Here is a 12,061-nt window from a genome sequence, read left to right on the forward strand (position 1 = left end):
AGATTTCAAATAGACCACTGCTCCATAAGCTCTCATTGAAGCATCGGAGAAACCTATCAATTCAACCCTCTTAGGTTCGCAGCAAATCATGTGACGCCCTATTTTAACGTAATTGAGCGCCACCAATTCCTTCTTTATTTTGGACCATGTCGAGCCTATTTCCATAGGAACTTCGTCATCCCAATCCATCTTTAGTTTCCATAGGTCCTGTAATAATATTTTCGCAGATACAATTACGGGACCCACAAAACCAAGAGGATCAAATAGCTTAGCTGTTTCCCTCAATATTGAACGTTTCGAAAACTTTCCATCCTCCGTGGCCTTGTACTTCAGGGAAAATACGTCGCTACGCGGGCACCACATCACTCCAAGCGCCTTCACAGGCAACTCTTCGTCCTCTATATTAAGGCTCCCCTCAATATTTTCTTTTGCAATGCCCTCCAATATTTGGCTGTTATTTGCACACCATTTTCTTAACGGCATGCCGAATTCGAGCAATATTGCCTCCAAATTCCTTCTCATCTCCACAACCTCCCCAAGACAATCTCCCCCAGTCATAAGATCATCCATATAAAAGTCACTCCTTATTGCCTGAGATTCATTTGGATGTGTTGCCTCCTTTAAGTCTGCTATCCTTTGCAGACATTTTACAGCCAAATATGGAGCACATGCTGTTCCATATGTAACTGTGTTTAATGCAAATGTTCTCACCTCTTCATTCGCATTAAACCTCCAGTATATCAACTGGAATTTGCGGTCGGAATTCGCAACCCATATCTGCCGATACATCTTCTCAATATCGGCAGAAAATACATACTTATACTTCCTAAATCTGAGCAGAATACCAAATAGCTCATCTTGGATTCTAGGCCCAGTATATAGTATGTTGTTCAAGGAATAACTGGTTGATGTCTTACAAGAAGCATCAAATACCACCCTTAACTTTGTCGTTGAGCTCTCTGGCCTAAGGACGCAGTGATGAGGTAAGTAATATCCACCCTCTACACTCCTTATGTCCTTTACCACCTCCATATGACCCAATTCAAGATACTTTCTAAGGAAATCATGGTATTGTATCCTAAGGTCAGCATTCCTATTAAGCTTTTTTTCTAATGCCATGAATCTCCTCTTTGCAATAACGCCAGAACTCCCCAACACCTCAACATTTTGCTTAAATGGTAATCGTACCTCGAACTTACCGTCTTCCGCTCTCCTTACACCCTCCTCGAACAACTCCTCACACCTCTTCTCCTCTGATGTAAGCTTCACCGCTCGTGGGATCTCTTCTATCTCCCAGAACTTTTTCAGCAACTCATCACATCGAGTCTGAATTGTTGCTACAACCTTTCGCTCCTTGGAAGATTTATCAATTGTCGCGGGACCACTTACTATCCACCCCAGCTTCGTATTCTGGAGGATACTGGCCCCCGATTTAATCTTCCCATTAACCAATATCTCGTAAAATATTTCAGCCCCCACAAGCAAATCTATTCCATTCGGAATATTATACTTTGGGTCTGCCAATGACAATTCCTGCGGAATCCGATCCGCCACCACCCTTGTCTCTGGAACATTCGACAATATTGTCGTTTTGACCAATGCATTCAAGTTCGTCTTGTATTTTGACGTCTTGGACTTCATCATAACCTCCACCTTTTCCTGGCACAAGGACCTGTTCCTTGACAATCCTTCAACCTCCGTTTGAGATTGTGTGCCATTTAATTTAAGTTTATCCTTTAACGCCTTCGTCATCAAACAAACTTGAGAGCCACTGTCCAACAATGCTCTGCATTGAACCCATTTATCTTCTCTATCTTTTACTAAGACAGAGGCTGTTGATAACAATACGCACGTATCCTCACAATGCTTATTGTTTACCACAGTACTTTTTGAGCACACTTTTTCCTTGTGCAACAAGGAGTTGTGCTCACCTTGGCAAGTTCTGCAGTTAATATTACTAGTGCATTTGCTTTTAAAATGCCCGCTAGCTAAACATCTGGAACATCTATTTTTTTCTAAAACAATATTCCACTTCTTTGCAATGGGCAGGACGCGAAACTTGGAACATCTATTCAAAAAATGTCCAACAGCGCAACCAAGAGAACATTTTTCCCTTGGTTCATATTGCCCCTTCGCATTTCCATCAGAACGATCTTCATTCACCTTTTGTGACTGCGTTCTAGACGAATCCCCCCATCTTGAACCTGTGTCCCCGGACTTTTGCTTACCGGAGTACCCAGAAAATTGTTGACTTGCCTCTAATGAATATTGCATCCTTCGCAAAAAATTCATTAAATCGTCAACTTTTGGGAGCTGTCCGTGTGCTCCCACAGACTGCTCAAACTGGATTCTTAAATTTTCATCCAGTTTCCTTTGCAGTACATAGCACACGAATGAGTGATACAACTCTTGTGCATCAATACGTGTTGTCTCCAAAGCCTGCAAGCTTTCTCCTACGACATCCACAAATCTTTTCACGCTTTGTGAATTGTATGCCACGGAAGGAGCATCTAAAATCGACCTAAAATATATTGATGTTGCAGCTCTTTTATTTGAGTAATGGTCTTTCAATATATTCCATGCAGTCTCAAAATATTCTTCAGTAGCGGGCAGTTTAGAAATTTTCCTACGTGCCTCGCCACTTACCTTTGCCTTCAGAATACACATCTTTTGTGTTTTTGATATTGGCTGTCCAATCACAAGTTGTTCAAAAAGTTCCCTAAACGTCTCCCATTCCTCCATCTTTCCATTAAATACTGGAATCTCCACTGATGGAAGAGAAAATGGAAGAGTCATGGGCCTAAACTCTTTTCTAGGAATCATTTGGTATTTGTCTTTTAACGCGAAGAAAAGTTCGGTTAGCTCGTCTTCACCAAATTCCTTCGAATATTCAAAATAATTCGTTTGAGCGGTGTTAAATACCTCTCGCACCTCTTCGCGAGAAATGTCTTTTTCCATGGCCTCATTTATAATAAACTCTAAATCGCTCAGAGAGTACTTGAAGTGTGATTCCAACCAATGCGGTGAATTACGACTTCTCTGTCTCTCTGATGACGCCGAATTTCTCTCCGCAATCTTCCTGTCATCAACCGTTTTCGTCACGGTTGGCATCACTTTAGGAACTGCTCCTCCTGATGCAAAATTTCCAGGAAGAGGAAATTCGTTCAGTGTAAGGGTAGAAGCCGTCCTAGCTCCACCTGCCTTAAACACAATAACGTCATAGAGGCTCCGGAATTTCTCCATGACATCCCTCACCTCGCTTACGAAAGAACCCTTATAGTAGGGGTTCATACTAAGCGTATGCGATGGTGATTGGAGTTCCTTATCATTCGCCTCAAATTCACCCTTAGTTGCAGTGAAAGAGATATAAATGTCATTTATTTTCTCCATGACATCTTCTCCCAATACACTACACTTTGCCAATTGTCCTAACTCATTGTACAATTTAGTAATATATTCCCCAACTTCTTTCTGACGAGAAATCAGTTCTAGGGCCATTATTACTTTTTTTTCTTTTTCTTTAATAATAAAAAAATAAAAGTTAAAAAACTCACTTACCGACTTTTTTAGTTTTAATTAAACTTAGGTTGTTATTATTTTTAAGTTTACACGACGCGAATTGAATCAATTTTGTTTTTGTTTTTAATATTTGATTTATAATAAAATATATTACTTTTGTGAGCTATATAACTCCAGATATATACTTTTAAATATTTTCACTTTTAAATAAATTGTAATTTTTTTTTTCAAAAATTTACAATCGTTTTCTTTTAAATATTTCTCTTTGAAATATTTTTATATTTTATTACTTGCTTTTTTCTTTTTTACAAAGCACCCACAAAAACTTTCACACTCAAACAGAACAAACAAAAAAAAAATAACACCACACTTTTTTATATGTATATTTTTTCTCTTTAAAAAAAAAAACTTTTTTTTTTTTTTCTTTGCGCGTTTTTTTTACTTGGGGTCACCACATGGAGAACTTGGGGCGGATAATAATAAAAAGACGTAGTTGTTGTCAGGTTGCGAACTAAAATTGAACTCACTTTATTAAAATCAATTTCTTAACTCTAAACCTAAATCTATATGTACAAATATCATAACATATACGGTCACACACGCAGCGATATGCCTATTTAAAGATGCACTTAAGACCACCCTAGACAAATGCAGCTACATTCAAAATGCACATAAAAATACAGTCTTATCTTCTAATGTAAATACTCTAACATATCCACACCATGCGGCCACACATCACCAAACGCCACATGTGGGAACTTATAACACGAAACTATTATAGACTAAATGCTGCTGGCTATATTATTAAACATTTTATCTCCTAACAATTGATAAGAATTAAACTGACTGTGTGTGACCTAAGAATACAGTTCTTACAAAACTGTCCATAATCTATATCTCGGAAACGGTGAGTGCTAGGTAGACAAAACAAGTATGGAATTTTATATATTATTATTGGCTTTCAAACGAATCAATCCGATTGCGAATCGGTTAAGTCATTTCCGAGAAAAATGAAAATTACATATTCCATCTGCACAAGTCACTTCCAGAATGACCCAACCTAAAAATAATCTATACATATCTCGGAAACGGTGAGTGCTAAGTAGACAAAACAAGTATGGGATTGTAGATATTATTATTGGCTTTCAAATGAATCAATCCGATTGCAAATCGGTTAAGTCGTCTCCGAGAAAAACGAAAATTACCTATTTCATCTGCACCAGTCACTTCCCGAATGACCCAACCTAAAATTATTCTATATCTCGGAAACTGTGAGTGCTATATAGACAATTGTAGATATTATTATTGGCTTTCAAATGAATCAATCCAATTGCAAATCGGTTAAATCGTTTCCGGGAAAAACGAAAATTACATATTCCATCCGCAGAAGTCACCTCCAGAATGACCCAACCTAAAAATAATCTACATCTCGAAAACGATGAGTGCTAGGTAGACGAAACGGGAATGGGATTGTAGATATTATTATTAGCTTTCAAACGAATCAATCCGATTGCGAATCGGTTAAGTCGTTTCCGAGAAAAACGAAAATTACATATTCCATCCGCACAAATCACTTCCAGAATGACCCAACCTAAAAATTATCTGTATCTCGGAAACGGTGAGTGCTAGGTAGACAAAACGGAAATGGGATTGTAGATATTATTATTGGCTTTCAAACGAATTAATCCGATTGCCAATCGGTTAAGTCGTTTCCGAAAATTATATATTCCATCCGCATAAGTCACTTACATAATGACCCAACCTAAAAATCGGTTAAGTCGTTTCCGAGAAACACGAAAATTACGTATTCCATCCGCACAAGTCACTTCCAGAATGACCCAACCTAAAAATAATCTATACCTCGGAAACGATGAGTGCTAGGTAGACAAAACGGGAATGGGATTGTAGATATTATTATTGGCTTTCAAACGAAACAATCCGGTTGCGAATCGGTTAAGTCGTTTCCGAGAAAAACGAAAATTACATATTCCATCCGCACAAAACACTTCCAGAATGACCCAACCTAAAAATGATCTGTATTTCGGAAACGGTGATTGCGTATCGGTTAAATCGTTTCCGAGAAAAACGAAAATTACATATTCCATCCGCACAAGTCACTTACAGAATGACCCAACCTAAAAATCGGTTAAGTCGTTTCCGAGAAACACGAAAATTACATATTCCATCCGCACGAGTCACTTCCAGAATGACCCAACCTAAAAATAATCTATATCTCGGAAAAGGTGAGTGCTAGGTAGACAAAATCAGTATGGAATTTTAGATATTATTATTGAGTTTCAAATGAATCAATCCGATTGCAAATCGGTTAAGTCATTTCCGAGAAAAACGAAAATTACATATTCCATTTGCACAAGTCACTTCCAGAATGACCCAAACTAAAAATAATCTATATCTCGGAAACGGTGAGTGCTAGGTAGACAAAACAAGTATGAAATTGCAGATATTATTATTGGCTTTCGAACAAATCAATCCGATTGCGAATCGGTTAAGTCGTTTCCGAGAAAAACGAAAATTACATATTCCATTCGCATAAGTCACTTACAGAATGACCCAACCTAAAAATCGCTTAAGTCGTTTCCGAGAAAAACTAAAATTACATATTCCATCCGCACAAGTCACTTCCAGAATGACCCAACATAAAAATAATCTATATCTCGGAAACGGTGAGTGCTAGGTAGACAAAACCAGTATGGAATTTTAGATACTATTATTGGCTTTCAAACGAATCAATCCGATTGCGAATCGGTTATGTCATTTCCGAGAAAAATGAAAATTACATATTCCATCTGCACAAGTCACTTCCAGAATGACCCAACCTAAAAATAATCTATATCTCGGAAACGGTGAGTACTAGGTAGACAAAACAAGTATGGAATTGTAGATATTATTATTGACTTTCAAATGAATCAATCCGATTGCAAATCGGTTAAGTTGTCTCCGAGAAAAACGAAAATTACCTATTTCATCTGCACCAGTCACTTCCCGAATGACCAAACCTAACATGATTCTGTATCTCGGAAACTGTGAGTGCTATTTAGTCAATTGTAGATATTATTATTGGCTTTCAAATGAATCAATCCAATTGCAAATTGGTTAAGTCGTTTCCGAGAAAAACGAAAATTACATATTCCATCCGCACAAGTCACCTCCAGAATGACCCAACCTAAAAATAATCTATATCTCGGAAACGACGAGTGCTAGGTAGACAAAACGGGAATGGGATTGTAGATATTATTATTGGCTTTCAAACGAATCAATCCGATTGCGAATCGGTTAAGTCGTTTCCGAGAAAAACGAAAATTACATATTCCATCCGCACAAATCACTTCCAGAATGACCCAACCTAAAAATTATCTGTATCTCGGAAACGGTGAGTGCTAGGTAGACAAAACGGGAATGGGACTGTAGATATTATTATTGGGTTTCAAACGAATTAATCCGATTGCGAATCGGTTAAGTCGTTTCCGAAAATTATATATTCCATCCGCATAAGTCACTTACAGAATGACCCAACCTAAAAATCGGTTAAGTCGTTTCCGAGAAACACGAAAATTACGTATTCCATCCGCACAAGTCACTTCCCGAATGACCCAACCTAAAAATAATCTATATCTCGGAAACTGTGAGTGCTATATAGACAAAACCAGTATGAAATTGTAGATATTATTATTGGCTTTCAAATGAATCAATCAAATTAAGAATCGGTTAAGTCGTTTCCGAGAAAAACTAAAATTACGTATTCCATCCGGACAAGTCACTTCCAGAATGACCCAACATAAAAATAATCTATATCTCGGAAACGGTGAGTGCTAGGTAAACAAAACAAGTATGGAATTTTAGATATTATTATTGGCTTTCAAACGAATCAATCCGATTGCGAATAGGTTAAGTCATTTCCGAGAAAAATTAAAATTACATATTCCATCTGCACAAGTCACTTCCAGAATGACCCAACCTAAAAATAATCTATATCTCGGAAACGGTGAGTGCTAGGTAGACAAAACAAGTATGGAATTGTAGATATTATTATTGGCTTTCAAATGAATCGATCCGATTGCAAATCGGTTAAGTCGTCTCCGAGACAAACGAAAATTACCTATTTCATCTGCACCAGTCACTTTCCGAATGACCCAACCTAAAATTATTCTATATCTCGGAAACTGTGACTGCTATATAGACAATTGTAGATATTATTATTGGCTTTCAAATGAATCAATCCAATTGCAAATCGGTTAAGTCGTTTCCGAGAAAAACGAAAATTACATATTCCATCCGCACAAATCACCTCCAGAATGACCCAACCTAAAAATTATCTAGATCTCGGAAACCATGAGTGCTAGGTAGACAAAATGGGAATGGGATTGTAGATATTATTATTGGCTTTCAAACGCATCGATCCGATTGCGAATCGGTTAAGTCGTTTCCGAGAAAAACGAAAATCACATACTCCATCCGCACAAATCACTTCCAGAATGACCCAACCTAAAAATTATCTGTATCTCGGAAACGGTGAGTGCTAGGTAGACAAAACGGGAATGGGATTGTAGATATTATTATTGACTTTCAAAAGAAATAAATCCGATTGCGAATCGGTTAAGTCGTTTCCGAAAATTAGATATTCCATCTGCACAAGTCACTTCCAGAATGACCCAACCTAAAAATAATCTATATCTCGGAAACGGTGAGTGCTAGGTAGACAAAACGGGAATGGGATTCTAGATATTATTATTGGGTTTCAAACGAATTAATCCGATTGCGAATCGGTTAAGTCGTTTCCGAAAATTATATATTCCATCCGCATAAGTCACTTCCAGAATGACCCAACCTAAAAATAATCTATATCTCGGAAACGGTGAGTGCTAGGTAGACAAAACGGGAATGGGATTGTAGATATTATTATTGACTTTCAAAAGAAATAAATCCGATTGCGAATCGGTTAAGTCGTTTCCGAAAATTAGATATTCCATCTGCACAAGTCACTTCCAGAATGACCCAACCTAAAAATAATCTATATCTCGGAAACGGTGAGTGCTAGGTAGACAAAACGGGAATGGGATTCTAGATATTATTATTGGGTTTCAAACGAATTAATCCGATTGCGAATCGGTTAAGTCGTTTCCGAAAATTATATATTCCATCCGCATAAGTCACTTACAGAATGACCCAACCTAAAAATCGGTTAAGTCGTTTCCGAGAAACACGAAGATTATGTATTCCATCCGCACAAGTCACTTCCCGAATGACCCAACCTTAAATTATTCTATATCTCGGAAACTGTGAGTGCTATATAGACCAAACCAGTATGAAATTGTAGATATTATCATTGGCTTTCAAATGAAACAATCCAATTAAGAATCGGTTAAGTCGTTTCCGAGAAAAACGAAAATTACATATTCCATCCGCATAAGTCACTTACAGAATGACCCAAACTAAAAATCGCTTAAGTCGTTTCCGAGAAAAACTAAAATTATATATTCCATCCGCACAAGTCACTTCCAGAATGACCCAACATAAAAATAATCTATATCTCGGAAACGGTGAGTGCTAGGTAGACAAAACAAGTATGGAATTTTATATATTATTATTGGCTTTCAAACGAATCAATCCGATTGCGAATCGGTTAAGTCATTTCCGAGAAAAATGAAAATTACATATTCCATCTGCACAAGTCACTTCCAGAATGACCCAACCTAAAAATAATCTATATCTCGGAAACGGTGAGTGCTAAGTAGACAAAACAAGTATGGGATTGTAGATATTATTATTGGCTTTCAAATGAATCAATCCGATTGCAAATCGGTTAAGTCGTCTCCGAGAAAAACGAAAATTACCTATTTCATCTGCACCAGTCACTTCCCGAATGACCCAACCTAAAATTATTCTATATCTCGGAAACTGTGAGTGCTATATAGACAATTGTAGATATTATTATTGGCTTTCAAATGAATCAATCCAAATGCAAATCGGTTAAATCGTTTCCGGGAAAAACGAAAATTACATATTCCATCCGCACAAGTCACCTCCAGAATGACCCAACCTAAAAATAATCTATATCTCGAAAACGATGAGTGCTAGGTAGACAAAACGGGAAAGGGATTGTAGATATTATTATTGGCTTTCAAACGAATAAATCCGATTGCGATTCGGTTAAGTCGTTTCCGAGAAAAACGAAAATTACATATTCCATCCGCACAAATCACTTCCAGAATGACCCAACCTAAAAATTATCTGTATCTCGGAAACGGCGAGTGCTAGGTAGACAAAACGGGAATGGGATTGTAGATATTATTATTGGCTTTCAAACGAATTAATCCGATTGCGAATCGGTTAAGTCGTTTCCGAAAATTATATATTCCATCCGCATAAGTCACTTACATAATGACCCAACCTAAAAATCGGTTAAGTCGTTTCCGAGAAACACGAAAATTACGTATTCCATCCGCACAAGTCACTTCCAGAATGACCCAATCTAAAAATAATCTATATCTCGGAAACGGTGAGTGCTAGGTAGACAAAACGGGAATGGGATTGTAGATATTATTATTGGCTTTCAAACGAAACAATCTGGTTGCGAATCGGTTAAGTCGTTTCCGAGAAAAACGAAAATTACATATTCCATCCGCACAAAACACTTCCAGAATGACCCAACCTAAAAATGATCTGTATTTCGGAAACGGTGATTGCGTATCGGTTAAGTCGTTTCCGAGAAAAACGAAAATTACATATTCCATCCGCACAAGTCACTTACAGAATGACCCAACCTAAAAATCGGTTAAGTCGTTTCCGAGAAACACGAAAATTATATATTCCATCCGCACGAGTCACTTTCAGAATGACCAAACCTAAAAATAATCTATATCTCGGAAACGGTGAGTGCTAGGTAGACAAAACAAGTGTGGAATTTTATATATTATTATTGGCTTTCAAATGAATCAATCCGATTGCGAATCGGTTAAGTCATTTCCGAGAAAAACGAAAATTACATATTCCATCCGCACAAGTCACTTCCAGAATGACCCAACCTAAAAATAATCTATATCCCGGAAAAGGTGAGTGCTAGGAAGACAAAATCAGTATGGAATTTTAGATATTATTATTGACTTTCAAATGAATCATTCCGATTGCAAATCGGTTAAGTCATTTCCGAGAAAAACGAAAATTACATATTCCATTTGAACAAGTCACTTCCAGAATGACCCAAACTAAAAATAATCTATATCTCGGAAACGGTGAGTGCTAGGTAGACAAAACAAGTATGAAATTGCAGATATTATTATTGGCTTTCGAACAATTCAATCCGATTGCGAATCGGTTAAGTCGTTTCCGAGAAAAACGAAAATTACATATTCCATTCGCATAACTCACTTACAGAATGACCCAACCTAAAAATCGCTTAAGTCGTTTCCGAGAAAAACTAAAATTACATATTCCATCCGCACAAGTCACTTCCAGAATGACCCAACATAAAAATAATCTATATCTCGGAAACGGTGAGTGCTAGGTAGACAAAACATGTATGGAATTTTAGATACTATTATTGGCTTTCAAACAAATCAATCCGATTGCGAATCGGTTAAATCATTTCCGAGAAAAATGAAAATTACATATTCCATCTGCACAAGTCACTTCCAGAATGACCCAACCTAAAAATAATCTATATCTCGGAAACGGTGAGTACTAGGTAGACAAAACAAGTATGGAATTGTAGATATTATTATTGGCTTTAAATGAATCAATCCGATTGCAAATCGGTTAATTTGTCTCCGAGAAAAACGAAAATTACATATTCCATCCGCACAAGTCACTTACAGAATGACCCAACCTAAAAATCGGTTAAGTCGTTTCCGAGAAACACGAAAATTACATATTCCATCCGCACAAATCACTTCCAGAATGACCCAACCTAAAAATTATCTGTATCTCGGAAACGGTGAGTGCTAGGTAGACAAAACGGGAATGGGATTCTAGATATTATTATTGGGTTTCAAACGAATTAATCCGATTGCGAATCGGTTAAGTCGTTTCCGAAAATTATATATTCCATCCGCATAAGTCACTTACAGAATGACCCAACCTAAAAATCGGTTAAGTCGTTTCCGAGAAAAACGAAAATTACATATTCCATCCGCACAAGTCACTTCCCGAATGACCCAACCTTAAATTATTCTATATTTCGGAAACTGTGAGTGCTATATAGACAAAACCAGTATGAAATTGTAGATATTATTATTGGCTTTCAAATGAATCAATCAAATTAAGAATCGGTTAAGTCGTTTCCGAGAAAAACTAAATTTACGTATTCCATCCGGACAAGTCACTTCCAGAATGACCCAACATAAAAATAATCTATATCTCGGAAACGGTGAGTGCTAGGTAGACAAAACAAGTATGGAATTTTAGATATTATTATTGGCTTTCAAACGAATCAATCCGATTGCGAATAGGTTAAGTCATTTCCGAGAAAAATGAAAATTACATATTCCATCTGCACAAGTCACTTCCAGAATGACCCAACCTAAAA

The sequence above is a fragment of the Stomoxys calcitrans genome, chromosome 1 (assembly GCF_963082655.1).
Source record: "Stomoxys calcitrans chromosome 1, idStoCalc2.1, whole genome shotgun sequence".
Classification (NCBI taxonomy): domain Eukaryota; kingdom Metazoa; phylum Arthropoda; class Insecta; order Diptera; family Muscidae; genus Stomoxys; species Stomoxys calcitrans.